This window comes from Mesoplodon mirus (genome assembly GCF_964341445.2).
Source record: "Mesoplodon mirus genome assembly, chromosome: 14".
In the NCBI taxonomy this organism is placed as follows: domain Eukaryota; kingdom Metazoa; phylum Chordata; class Mammalia; order Artiodactyla; family Ziphiidae; genus Mesoplodon; species Mesoplodon mirus.
In genome coordinates this window covers 45,515,382-45,530,206 of record NC_138990.1, presented here as the reverse complement: position 1 = coordinate 45,530,206, position 14,825 = coordinate 45,515,382, and positions in this window count along the sequence as shown.

Sequence of the window (14,825 nt, the reverse complement as noted above, 5' to 3'; positions counted from 1 at the left end):
CCTTCCTGACATGATGTCACAGTCTTTGTGTGTCTCCATAGCCACATCATAAAATGAATTTTAGTTTATCACGATGTTCTGACCATTCATCCAACTGCTATCTTTGGAGCCCAGGAGACAGAAGGATTTATTGGCAAATACACATGGAGTCCACTAAGTGCCAGGCCCAGAGCCAGTCATGGAAGCCCAAAGACAAGCAGGACGAGGTCTCTGCCCTCAAGGAGTTTGGGATTTTATGGAGGAGAGGAGTGAGCTCACCGGCAACCATGCGGCAGCATGAGGATGTGTAAGAGGCAGAGGGAGTTGGGAAGGGGACAGATTCCTCAAGAGGGGTGGGAGTAAGGGCATGACAGTGACAATCAGGGCTGTCCTGGATCAGCCACCCCGTCTGTGCCCGCCTGTGGAGAAGGCGGTTGCTCCAGGTAGAGACAACCCTGCTGGACACACGGGAGGTGGTGCCAGCCCCCGCATTGGGGAGTGACCTACACCGAGGTTCCAGGCGTCTGCCAGCCTGGCTAGACTACACTTTCCAGGTGGAAAGTAAGGTTGACATTAGTGTCCCCAGGTAGCAGCAAGGCATGGGGCCTCAGGAGATTGGAATTCTGAGAAAAGTAGAGAGGAATCAGGGTGGATATTGTAGACAGAGAATGTTACTTGCCATTTCAGTAAACAAAGGGTGATGGTCATAAAGCCCTCAGCCACCGCAGCCCCCAGCGGTGCGCCCTGAGGGGATTCAGGATGGAGAAAGCGGGATAGGTAGTTAAGGTGCATATCAAAGGAATAATTTTAATAAGTCCAGATTCTTGCATTGCTCCATACAAAGTAAAGCGCTAAAATCATTACCTTGAGATGTGTGTGTGTGTGATTAGCAGTAATCTTTTTTTTTTTTTTTTTTTTTTTGCTGTACGCGGGCCTCTCACTGTTGTGGCCTCTCCCGTTGCAGAGCACAGGCTCTGGACGTGCAGGCTCAGCGGCCATGGCTCGTGGGCCCAGCCGCTCCGCGGCATGTGGGATCCTCCCGGACTGGGGCACGAACCTGTGTCCCCTGCATCGGCAGGCAGACTCTCAACCACTGCACCACCAGGGAAGCCCAGCAGTAATCTTTGATGTTCAACCACAGGGGTTTTTTTCCAGCAAAACTCCTCTATATCCTGGCTCCTCCCGTACCTCTCTGGAACAGTTCCTCAGAGCTATCTGAGAAGCTGATTCCCGGGCTATAGTCCTCAGTAAGAGCATCGAATAAAACATAACTCGGTTTTTAGTGTGTTATGTTTTGTTTATTCTGTCGACAATATGTTCATACACTGGCTTTGCAAAATCCTTCAGATTGTTATTTGATGAAATTCAGGGGTAGAGCTTAAGGTATATTTTGGTACAAATTTGCCTCGTAATTTTGGAAGTGCTGATTTCCTGGGCTAAATAACATGTTCCCAAACATATGTTGTTAATACTTTGTACTTGGCCTGGATCTCTGCCCTTCTAAATTTCTGGGGAGATCTGGTGTCCTTGAGGATGCTGCCCAGGGAAGCCACTGAAGACTTTGGTGGCTGGGGACAGCGGAGACAATGGGTAAGGTGAAGTGGGGCAGGGAGATTTGGGGGCCTCCGGAGCCTCCTCTCTCCCTCTCCGAAACTTTACAAAGTCAAAGGTGGGCCAGCCTTCTTTGGGTGGTGATCTTGTCCATCAGAGTAGCAGTTGTCTTCTAATTGCTCAGTTTTTATTGTCCTGACTAAAGACTATAGCTTGCCCAAAGATCACTTGGAGTTATATGAAAGGGAGCAAATTTTCAGCAAAGGGAGGAAATTTACTGACCCTTAGGGGTGCCAGAGCCACAGAATCCTCATGTGTGGATGGGGTGGTAGGTGGAGATAGGAATTTTTTCATGTACCCCTAAAAGGGCAGAATCTCCAGAAGTGGAATGACATCTGTGCAAGTTGTCCCAGGCTAGGGAAGAGAGGGAGGCTGGGTCTGCCACTTAGAGCAAAGTGACTGGGTTCAGTCACTTAACCATTCAGAGCCCTACTTTCCTATCTATAAAATGGAAACAGTACAGTCTCAGCTTTTTGTGCAGAGGGAAGGAGGGCAGATGTGGGAGTGCAGCAGAGGCATGGGGAGAGTTATTATAGCTGCTCTGAGGTCAGGGCAGGTCTAGCTGAGCAGTGCCAAGAAGGATCTCAGGCTGTGTGTTAAAAAGCACTTCTCAGGATTTTCATAAAAGCATGATACAGGCTTTGGGTCTTTTCTCTCAAAGTCTGGGACACTTTGAACAAAATTGTGTGCTACCTTCAAAGAGCCTCTAATTTCCAGAATCAAATAAAGTGCGTCCCTGCAAACTTCTGCATTCGTACTCAAAGCTTACTGCCTGCCTGTGGCTTGTCTGAAAGACTGAACATTCTCTAATGAATTTAATCACATTTTGGATTAGAAGAGTTATTTTACCCTGGGAAGGACAGTGATACATTGAGAGACAGGCCAGGTCAGACATGTTTTGGTTTGAACAAGAAGTTTTTTGCTGTACGTCCTTGGGCCATTTCCCTCCTGTGTAGACTGCTCCCCTGCTAGAAGGTGCCCTCCTGATGGGCAGGTAACCAAACCTTAGTCAGGCTCCTGAACCTTCTCCTAGGCCCATCTGCGCACTTTCTTATAAAATCCAGTTTTATCAAGAACCCTGCTAAGTCAGTTTAACCAGAACCTGCCCCCCACCTCCATATCTGACCATCTTTGTTATCTGATGGAGTTCCTCACCTTCCACCATCCCTCAGGGGATGTCTGATTACCCTGGCCTGTCTTCAGCAAGAATCCTATTATGTCGGTTTAGCCAAATGCCCCTTACCCCGATGTATCCTCTTAGTAATTTTCCATCCTCTGACTACTCCCCACCCCCACCCCCCTGACCTGTTACTAGGCTATAAATTCCCATTGCCCATGCTGTATTTGGAATTGAGCCTTGTTCTAGACTGAGGTGTCTTTCCCCCTATTGTAATTCTCCTGAATAAAATCTGTTTTTATCACTCTAACTAGTGTCCGGCTCTGTTTTTTCTTTGACACAGGACTGGGTATCTAGTTGCCCATCTCTCCCGACAGGGTGGGCATTGCAGGGCAGCCATCTGAGACTGTGGCTGGAAAGAGGAGGGAGGGGTTTGGGAGGAGGAGGGCAGGGTCAAGATCCGGCTCTCTCCTGGGGGGAGACCCAGGAGACGACAGAACCGGGCCTGACAGGACCTAACAGGGAAGGGAATGTGAATGGTCCATACCGGTGCAGACGGGGTAGATGTTGTTCGTGAGCTCTTTCTGGCTGACTTTACAGCTGGTTTCTATGGCGACCAGAGATGATTAGATTAGGCAGCACCTGCTCCTTCCAGCTTCAGGCCCTCATAAGGTCATTCTCAAATCTTTCCTCTTTGCCTTTATTTCATAACATCGTCTTTGGCCTGAAGTATCTAAGCTCTTATTATATTGGGTTTGCTGGTGTATGAGACCAAAATGAATCACGGCTGATAATTCCAGAAATGCCATTTCCAGGGATTTATTCTAAAGGATTTTCCGTATGAGTTTGTTAAAGCAGTGGATCGGGAACCACCTAAATGTCCATTGAAAGTATAGTAATTAAATGGTACCTCCATATATCCCCCACAGGGAATGCAGGGTGGCTTTACAAAGGGACAAGGATGCTATTTATATGCTGATGTACAGCGATCTTCAAGATGCCTTTTTTGTTTGTTTGTTTGTTTGTTTTTTAAATACCTATTTATTTGGTTGTGCCGGGTTAGTTATGGCACACAGGATGTTCGTTGCTGCCTGTGGGATCTTTGTTGTGGCGTGCAGATCTTTAGTTGCAGCATGGAGAATCTTTTAGTTGCTGCATGCAGGCTCTTAGCTGCGGCATGTGTGATCTAGTTCCCTGACCAGGGATCGAACCCCCGCCCCCTGCATTGGGAGTGCCGTGTCTTAACCGCTGGACCACCAGGGAAGTCCCCAAGATGCCTTGTTAAGTGCCCTGTGCAGGAAAAGCTATCATTTGTGTAAAAAAGTTAAAAAGAATCTTTGTAAATTACAAAGATTACTCTGGACACACATGTAGAAACTGATAATCCCGGAATTTGGCAGTAGAGGGCTAAAAGACTCACTTTTCATCACATACCCTTTTTCTACCTTTTGGATTTCATACCATATGTACCTTTGCCTATTCAAAAATGATAAACAGAATAAAGGATGCAGTACCAGGAAGATGGTGCACCTATGAACGGGACACTTCATTTTCACAACTACCAGAATTGAGAACTTCTCCCAGACACACAGCTTCCCTAAAACTGTGTGGGAAGTTTGGGAAGCACAGTCTTGCTGCCCAAGAGCTGGGTTATGGTCCTGAGGACTGAATACTGACTTGCTGTGTGCTTGTAGGCTGGTCACTTCCCCTCTCTGAACTTCAGTTGGACCACCTGACAACCTAGGGGCCTCCCAGATCCTGGGCTCTGCCCTGCAGGTTGGCCAATACGAGGTTCACCACACAGCCACTAGGTGGTGTGCTGCCCTTACTGCTAAAGGAGAGATGCTGTGGCTGGGGCCCATCCAGCTTTTAAAAATGTTTGTGAGTCACGTGAGGAAACTTTAATATCAAAAAGCATCCACCCCAGGAGTATCTTGGGCATTGTAAGGTAAGTGATTCAGAGAGATGCAGAATAACAAAAAGAGGGGCTGAGGGCTCCGCTTCTCTCGGGATCAAATGGTGGAGGGTGCAGTCAAGTGTCCTCAACCACGATGGGAGAGTGGACTGCTTAAGAGGTTGGCAGGACCCCAGGCCTGGCACAAGGTTTCAGCCTCCCTGTCAGTTTAGGGATTCCTTGGCTGGGGCAGACAGCCTTGAAGGGCATGGGCTGTGGAATCAATGGTGGGCAGGTCTGTTGACCTCCTTGAGCCTCTGTTTCCCATTTGCAAAATGGGTATAATAGTCATAGCTACCCTATAGGGTTGATCTGGCAAATAAACAATTATATGTAGTTCCCTTAGTAGTCTCTGACCTTGACACATCAGAAGAGCTCAGTAAATGTAGCTTTCGTGCATATAAAGAGTGGAGACTCAGCTGCGTCTATGGAGGACACTCCTGGGGACTGATATCCATGACCAAGCCCAGATGGAAGGCAGGAGGGCTTCTCGGAGAAGGAGGTTCCCCATGTGAGGCAGAAGTATGCTGAACTGTTTTGCAGATGGAGCTAATCACTGCTGGGCTCAGAAGGGGAGGATGGCCTTTTATTTTTCTTTTATTTTTTTTTTGCTGTACGCGGGCCTCTCACTGTTGTGGCCTCTTCCGTTGTGGAGCACAGGCTCCGGACGCGCAGGCTCAGTGGCCATGGCTCATGGGCCCAGCCGCTCTGCGGCATGTGGGATCTTCCCGGACTGGGGCACGAACCCATGTCCCCTTCATCGGCAGGTGGACTCTCAACCACTGTGCCACCAGGGAAGCCTGGGAGGATGGCCTTTTAAAGAAGTTTTTGGCCAAAGCCAGCATTTGAAATGGCTGGAAATCAGTAGGACTATTAATGTGTAATTTTTAGCGACTCCAGGCAAACGACCTTTTCTCCACAGCAGAGATGGGTTTTAGCCTGAGGGGGCAGGCAGGGCAAGTGTGCCAGGGGAGGACATGTTCTCTGGAGTGAGATGTGACCGTGTGGGCGGGGCATCGGCACCTCCTAGCTTTCTTTCCCCCTGAGCGGCTCCCTCCGCTATGGAGGTGCCTGGAGGAAGGGGCGTCCTTTTCCCCCACACAATGGGGATGTTTTTCACCACATGAGGTGGTGCCTCCCAGGAGGGGCTCCTTTGATTCCACCAAGGGGAATCGAAACCAGCTTGCTTTAGGCCTGAGAGAGTCGAGTGGAAATAGGTTTTCCTTTCTCCAACATAGAGAGACCTGCGGGAGATCTTTACTGAAAGCAGCAGATCTCAGTCTTTCTCACTTTCTTTCTCCAAAACAGTGCTTCCAAAAGGTTCCTGTAAAAATGCAGATTCCCAAGTTGATTGCTTGGAGATTCTCAAAGGGTGGGTCTGGTGAGTTGGTCCTGGCTGGCCTGGGCTGTCTCCGCACCATCCGATGAGGGTACTCCTGTGTGAGGGGCCCTGGGGCGGGGGCCGGGGGTCAGCACTGAATGATCCTAGAAGCATGGGCTGGAGAGAGACAGCCGAAGGACCACAGAGGCCCCATCTCAGGGCTGCTGGCTGAGCAGATGAGCTTGGGCAATTCCTTCCAGAAGCAAAGAGCAGCGTGGCCCAGGCTGAGGGCAGTGAGGTGCGGTGGGAAGGACACTGCATTTTCAGTCTGGGCTTTGCTCCTTCCCACTTGTGTAACCTTGGGCAGATCATTCAACCTCCCTGAATCTTGGCTCATCTGTAAAGCGAGGAGAGTGATTCCTGCCTTGTACAGTGCTGGCATCTGGTAGGTATTCAACAGTGGTGGCTGTTCTTTTCCCTGTAGTAGAGAATTTTAACTTGGCCATGGACCCCTGGGGGACAGGCTTCAGGGTATCTGCCTGGGCTGTGGGAACAGGGGATGGGGTGAGCCTATGCCCCTCGTAACTCTGCCCAAGCACACCCTCTCCCTGCCAAGGACCCCCTGGGCCAGCCGGTCCAGGCCTCTCCCTGATTCTTATTCTCTCAGTTCAGAGCTGCTGAAAGTACAGATTCCTGTGACCACCTCCTTGGTCCTTCTCAGGCCTCAGTTTTCTGATGGGTGAAATGAGGCAGGTTGAGCCTTTGAGGTTCCTTCTAACTCTGGTCAAATCTTGTGCAGTGATTAATTCTGCCCTAGGCAGACTGAGGCAGGGAAAGGCAAGCCCCATGTGATGCTTTACAGCCCTGCTGAAGACGGGACCTGGACCTGCGCTGACTCCCCGGCAGCTCCCAGTGCATCCTTGGTGACACGGGACATTGTCTGCATGTGAGAGTCAGATTTTTCCCCATGAATCGACAGGAAGGAAGGGAGAAGTGCTCTCCACAGTTGTTAAAACCAGAGAGGCCTTTCAGGCCGAGACTGGCTCTGCCACTTTCCTTGTATGACTGTGGACATGTTATTTCAGCATTGAATCTCCTCATTTACAAAATCGAAGGGCCTCTCCGTAATGGCAGACCCATGAGGCTGGGACAGCTTGGTCCTACCCTGGGCTGTCTGTAAATTTCCTCATAAAGATCCATCCTGTCCTCATGCTTTCTGGGCCCTTCTTGAGGTTGGCTTGGAAGCTGAAGCTCCCTCCTCCTAAGCGTTTTAGCTGTGGGACTTCAGACAAGTCCACAGGCCCAGCTGAATTATGCAACCCTTATTTGTAGGGTTTGACTGCTTCACAGGTTCAGGGAGGAGATGAAGGGGTCAAATGTACAGTGATGCGCTGGGTATGGTAGATTACAAGGTTCATCTTCACACCCCAGGCAGCTGCTATTCATTTTTGATGCTTTGATGCAGGACGACAGCAGTCTGGTCCAGGCAGGCAGCTGGCCCAACATCCTGGAAGCCCATTCATTTGCCCACCCCTACTCCCAGCCCAGAGCTGGCCCTGGGGGAGGTGGTCTCTTGGGGGAGGGACTTGGGTCTTCTGAGTTTCCTCAGCTGTTGGGTTGTGGAAGAGCCAGGTGGACATGTGGTACCTGCCTGCCCCTCCTGGCCTCATACCCTCCTACAGGCCTGTGTTCCTCCTTCCTGCCCTGGAGGCAGGGCTGCTGGGGCTACTGCTGCCCCCGGAGCATCTGATCTGTGGGTTGGAAGCACCTGTGAAACATGAGGCTGGGGAGAGCCAGGGAGATTCCATCACAGGATTTTGAAAATCTTCCCCCTTCCTAGCTGTGCCACAGGCCCTCCTTGGCCTCCCTGGCAGGCAAGGAGAGTAAATTGTTCTCAGCTCTGGAAGCAGCAGCTGGGGCATCCCAGGCCCTCCCAGCTCTTGGAGAAGTGCCTGCTATGTGCCCCCTGCCACTCCCCTGTCCAGGCTGGTATAGAGATGGAGCAGTCCTTCCAGAGAGCAGCTGCATCCATCAGGACAGAGTGGAGGTCACCGTACTTTGCTGCCAGGCGTGTTTTCTGAAACTCTAAATTACATGCATTGCTCCTTTGCCCTGGCTCCCTGCTGCCTGTGGAATAATATACCCACACACCCCAGCTTGGTGGATGCATCCAGGGTCTCTCTTCCACTCTCCTCATCTTTTCCCTCCTCTTTCTCCCTCCACAGGTCCACAACCATCTTTTTTTTTTTTTTTTCTTTTTTGCGGTATGCGGGCCTCTCACTGTTGTGGCCTCTCCCGTTGCGGAGCACAGGCTCCGGATGCGCAGGCCCAGCGGCCTTGGCTCACGGGCCCAGCCGCTCTGCGGCATATGGGATCCTCCCAGACCGGGGCACGAACCCGTATCCCCTGCATCGGCAGGCGGACTCTCAACCACTGCGCCACCAGGGAGGCCCCACACAACCATCTTTTGATGCCTGTTAAGTGTAGGTACCTGTGAGGCTCCAGAGATATAACCATGAAGGAGATGGACACAAAGCTTCCCTCCTCAGCCCCACGCCCTCCCCATCCCAAGAAGCCCTGGGCTCTTCCCATTGTTCTGGATCCTTCTGAGAGCATTGCCTTGTCTGAGCCTTCATTCAAGCTCCTGCCTCTGCAGTGCCTTTGCCATTTGCTACATCCCAGCCTTCCTTCCAGGCTCTGTCAGGGCCAGCTCTATTCCATGTTCATCCCCTCCCCGACCAGTTCTCCCCCCGCATCAGCTCCCTCCCCTCCCCAGCATGTGTGCATACCTGCGAAAACAACAGCACAATCAAGACAGTGAATATACCCCTCACCCCAAATCTTTCCTGTGCCCCTTTTTAAAGTGCCCCTCCCGGCGCTGTAAACTGTCGATTTGCTGTCTGTCCCTCTAGACCAGTTTACACTTCCCAGAGTTTTCAATGGATGGAATTCTACAGTGTGTCCTCTCTGTCTGACTTCTGTGATCTTTTGTGACTCATCCATGATGCACGTATCACTGGTTCATCCCTTCCTGTTGCTGAGTGGTAACTAGCTCTCGGCATGGAAATGCCCAGTTGGTTTAACCATTTCCCTGCTGGTGGATGTTTGGGTTGTTCCTGTGTTTTGCTGTTACAAATAAAGCTCGGCAGCTTGTGCTGATAGGGAAGGAGCACTGCTCGGGAGCTGGCAGCCCCCCTGGCTCTGTCACCCACTCCCTGTGTGCAGGTTCCCTCTCCTCGCCGAGCCTCAGTGTTTGCTTCTGGAACATAAAGAGGACTCACGGGTCCTAAGGTGCCTCTAGCCCTGATGGCTGCTGTCTTTATGTGTCTGCATAGTCCTGGCCTCCCAGGGCCTGCTCCACCCCACTGTGCTCATGGTGATGGGAGGGCCCGCGTAGAGTCTGGGCCTGGTTAGGACCAGGGTGCTCTGGGCACAGCGCTGCCCAAGCCTCGCTCTAGAGCCCCGAGGAGGAAGCTCCTGTTCCTCATCCATTCCAGTGGTCTCAGGTGAAGGACTTTGGAATTAGAAAGGACTGCCTGACTTGTGCATGAATCCCCTGCAATGTTCGTCCAGGCTCCGCTCCAGGGACCAGAGTCTTTGCCTCGCGTGGCAACCCCACTCACCGTTGGCAGCAGACAGCTGACCCTCAGAGTCTACCCGCCTTGGAAGCTGGGGGGCCCAGGCAGGGGAGGTGGAGCTAGGTCTGCCCCTGTTCTCCCTGCCTGGCTCACTGGCTCCCTCCCTGCCTCCCAGCAGCCCCAGCAGTGCCCTACTTAGACCCCAGGGAGGGGTCTGCCCATCTGTTCCGCCAGCAATGGGCTGGAGGGGGCGGGGCAGCAGCAGATTCGTATCGCATCTGTGGTGCCAGATCTGGAAGATTAATCCCAAATCATTCAGGTCTTGGGAACACTGGACTCGTTTCCCTGCAGCCTGATTTCACCCCCTGCCCCTCCTTCCCCCTCCTCTTGCCCTCAACCTGCTACTCCCTCCCGGGGGCTCAGGGAGGGCTGTGCTCAAGCTTACCCTGTCTTCCAGAGGCAGCTGAAGCAGCAGCCAGTCCCTAACTGCCTGGGAGGTAATCTGGGAAGGTGAGAAAACAGAGCAGCACAGCTACCCAGAGGGTATGGTGGCCAGTTTGGAAGGTGGAAGCACAACCTCGGGGTCAGAAACTGGTTCTGCCACTTACTGGTTGGTTGGGTGACTTTAGGCAAATGGAGTGACCTCCCTCACCTCCTCTCCTCACCCAGGAGATGGAGACAATTGATGTGATGAGGGTTCTGATGAGGTTCTGGTAACACATCTAGCCCAGCTCCTGGCGCTTGCTTAATACATATTCTGTGCTCCACCCACCCCAGCCCCAGCTGACCTCAGGGTCCTGGACGTCAGCAGCTTCCCGTGGCAGATCTCAACTCTTAAGGTCATCTGAGTGCTCCAGTGACTGCCCTCCCACCCCTCCCCTCAGGGACAGACCAGTTGCCTGAGAGAGGAGCTGAGTCTGAGCCGGGAAGGGGATGAATGGGCGGTGCTCAGCTCTGGGGCTGGGGCTGGGCTGGGGCTGGGCAGAGCTGAGCTAAATGATGATGCCCAAACGAGGCGGTGGCGGTGGTGGGTGGCGGGGGGAAGAGGGTGAAGGCTGAGCGAGGCGAGGAAGCACCTGCTATTTTCAGCAAGTCCAAATCCCCAGCCCAGATCACTGACATCCTGGGAGACTGGAGAGCTATGGACTGGAGGCTCATCACCTGTGAGCGTTGATTAAACAGACAGTTTTAGAGCACAGATAAAAGGAAGTGGTAAGTAGCTGAAGCCAGTAACAGTTCACCAAGAACATGCTGGAATAAATGTCGTCCTAAATTAAGGGTCCTCTATTCGGTCTTGTTCTCTTTGATATTTTCATCAAAGGCTTGAATAATGGCACAGAAAGCTGGATTATCAAATCTGTGGGTGACACGGAGCTGGGAGAGAGTGGGAGTAGATTTAACAGTGGAACAAGGCTTCAACACCCAGAACATCATCAAAAGCCTGGAACCAACCAGATGAGATTCTAGTAGCGCTAAGTCAGCAAGATCTTGCACTGACATTAAGAAAAGCAGGGCTTCCCTGGTGGCGCAGTGGTTGAGAGTCCGCCTGCCGATGCAGGGGACACAGGTTCGTGCCCCGGTCCGGGAGGATCCCACATGCCGCGGAGCGGCTGGGCCCGTGAGCCATGGTTGCTGAGCCTGCGCGTCCGGAGCCTGTGCTCCACAGCAGGAGAGGCCACAACAGTGAGAGGCCCGTGTACCACACACACACAAAAAAAGAAAGAAAAGCAGCTGCTCAGCTACGTCGCAGGAAAGATCTGGCTTGAAAGGTACATAACAGGCATTGACTTTCTCTCTTACCCTGGCATTTGCTACCTGGCATGTGCACACTCAAGGGCAAAGAGATGTCCTCAGTCTTCCCCGGCCTGGATAAATAAGCAGGACATCAGAGAGAGGAGGGAGAACCACTTTAGTTCTGAGTTGTCGATGTGGGGGAAGAATGCTGTGGTTCCCTCCTCTCCAGCCTAACCAGGTTGGGGCAGCGGGCTCCCAGGAATCCCTCACTGAAACTACCAGAAGGGGAGACAGCATCTTCTTCCCAGGTTGGATGTCTACTTAGACATAAACTTGCTGCTCCATCTTCTGCTTATTTGGACAAGGGTGAAGAGCATTGGGGAGGGGTGGCAGGCGTTCCTGGGGGCCGTCTGTACTCCCACTGACTGGCATGGTCAGGATGTGGGCGTGTCCTGTGGACCAAGTGGACACTGGAAGTTGGCTGGGCCACCTTTGGATTTTTACAGTGCTCCACCCAAGAGGGCAGGCTGTGGGGCCAGAGGAGGCTGTGGGGGGACCCCCACGGGCTAGAGCCTGTGGGGACATAGGGTTGCCCCTCCGTGGAACAGGGCGATGAAGAGGCTCCTGTGTGGGTTCTGAAAGCTGGCTCTGGAGAGCCAGCACTGGGAGCCAGGCCACACGGAGGGCTTCCACTGTCTTTTTTTTTTTTTTAAGTCTTTATTGAATTTGTTACAATATTGCTTCTGTTTTATGTTTTGGTTTTCTGGCCAGGAGGCATGTGGGATCTTAGCTCCCTTACAAGGGATGGAACCTGCACCCCCTTTACTGGAAGGTGAAGTCTTAACCACTGGACCACCAGGGAAGTCCCTCCACTGTCTTTTTTTTTTTTTTTTTTTTTCGTTGCGGTACGCGGGCCTTTCACTGTTGTGGCCTCTCCCGTTGCGGAGCACAGGCTCCGGACGCGCAGGGGCCATGGCTCATGGGCCCAGCCGCTCCGCGGCATGTGGGATCTTCCCGGACCAGGGCACAAATCCGTGTCCCCTGCATCAGCAGGCGGACTCTCAACAACTGCGCCACCAGGAAAGCCCCCTCCATTGCCTTTAATTCCTCTCCCCAACCTGAGACTGTGGAAGGGCCAGAAATAGAAGGAGGGGGCTGGGGAGAAGAGCATGCCTCCTCCCCTTTCTAAGTCCCTTTGGCTGATGGATGGTCTATTCTGGGAACAGGGAGACTATGAGCATTAAAATGGATCTGAGATTAAAGTTTTAAACTGGACTAGACTGGACTGGACTTCCTTATACCCAAGAGTGACCACAAAGCTCTGGGATTAGCCCCAGCTGATATTTAAGAGGCAGGAATGGAAGACTCAAGCTAGCGTTGCTAAAGGCCGTGAAGGGAGGAAAAACAAAGCCGTTTCTCCCTTGGGGTCCACCAGGTTCCGACAGTACAATAATCCTGTTGCAGGAGCCTGAGGGCCATGGGGCTTTCAGCTGCCAGTAATGGAAAACCGATCTGGGTCTTACACTTTTTGTCTCCTGTGATGAGACGGCCTGAGGTCAGGGGTTTCAGGGGCCGCTCACTGTCACAGTGACAAATAAGCTCTTCATCTTCTCCTTCTGTCATCCCCACTGTGTCCATGATGTCTTCTCTCATGGCTGTCACTATTCCAGGCATCACACATAGACCTGGCAAGGTCCAGTCAAAGTAGAGTGGCATTTCCTCCCCTGTAATTTCTTTTAGGAAAGCCTCTCCTAGTAGCCCCCAGCAGACTTCTCTGAAGAACCCATTAACCAGAATGGAACACACTCATACTAATTCAGTCTTCGGAAAGCTGCTTGAGGTCACCGTGATTGGTTTATTTCCTGGAACAGGCGTTGAGGGAGGGTGAGCACCTGAGGAATGTCTCCCTCTGCCATCGAGGCAGAGGGCGCAAGGATGGCTCTCGATTAGGTAACCAGTGGTGTCTGTCACAGTGGTTCACACGACAAGCTCCGGGAAAGTTTCGGTGGGCTGCAAGCTCAGCGTGAGGTGGCTGCCCATATGTCAGACGTGCTCTTAGGCTGCATTATAGGAACATCCTGAGCAAGGGAGGGGATGCTCATCACCTCTGTGCGGCTGGACCACACATGACGGATCAAACTCCTGGGGAAGAAGTAACCTGAAGCTCTTCCAGAGAAGGGCTGGTGAGAGGTCTAGATGTACTGTTTATGGAGGTGTGCCTGAAAGAAGAGGACATTTAACCTGGAGAAGACTGGGAGGTACCTGCCCATGTGGGGAGCCATCTTGAATCCTTTAGAGCAATGCCTGAAACAGAGGGAGTTACTTCCTGTGGCTCCAGAAGGCACAGCCAGAACTGGAAGCAGTTCTTGTCTCAATAGAAAGAATATGGTCAATGTCTCCATATGGTCATTAGAGCTGCTTTTCAGTGAATGAAGGGGCGGCCTCAGAGAACAAGGGTCCTGTAAACCGAGGCTGTATGGCCTGGTAGGGAAGATGTTGAGGCAATTCTTGTTTTGTGGGGAGGCTGGACTAGATGTATTCCAGGCACGGGTGTGCACTGGAAAGTGCCTGAGCATTAGAGCCAGAGGGTCCTGGGTGCGGCTTTGCTACTTACTATCTGTGTGACCTTGGGCAAGTCACTTAACCTCTCTGAGTCTTACCTTTCTCACCTACCAAAATGAGGGTAACAGCACCTGCCTCACAGGGTGGTTGTGAGATTTGTAAAGTCGTGGCACATAGTAGGTGTTCAGTAATGAACATACCCTGGATTCTCGGGCATGTCCTTTACCTTTGGAGAGAGGCTGGCACAGTACTTCTGGCAGTCAAAAGTTTCCTTAGAAGTTTTGGTGGCCTGAAATAAGGGCAGGATGAGAGTTTTTACGACAAAGGTGAGGACAAAGCACAACACAGCCCAGGCCAGGCTCCTTGCCCCAGCGGCACCCTCAGTCTCCCCAGTTGGACCTGTGCAATCTGGAAGGACAGTACCTCTCAAACCCTGATGCTGGGTCCAGAACAAGCCCAGGGCTGTGGGTCTTCTTCCTACCACTCTGATCCGGTAGTCAGACCAGAATACTCTGTAGTCAGGGAGGATCTGTTCACGTGTTCCCTCTTCAGGGAACAAGAACTGTGGAAGAGTGTTGACTTAGGGACTTGGCCTGGGTCAAAGTCACGAACTTCTCCCAGGGATCCTGTGGCCCTTCCAGCTGAAGGGTGGGGGTTGTTATTAAGGGCATTGTGCTGCCCTTAATCCAAAGTCCATGGCTCTGGACAAAGTTTGCTCAGGGCTCATGGTGAAGTGGGTAAAATGTTCATGACTCCTTGTCTCCTTCTGCTAATAGGTTCTGTGAGTCACATCCACCTGGGCCCCCCCAACCCATGGGAACCAGCCTGGCACACTGTGGGGGACACTTGGGGCCCAGAGGTACTGGGGCACACAGGGAGCCGTGGCCCGGCACAACCATCAACAATATGGAAGTGAATGTGGAACAGTGCCGGCTCTCAGGACCTTGAGTCTTCCTTTAATTCTGTCAT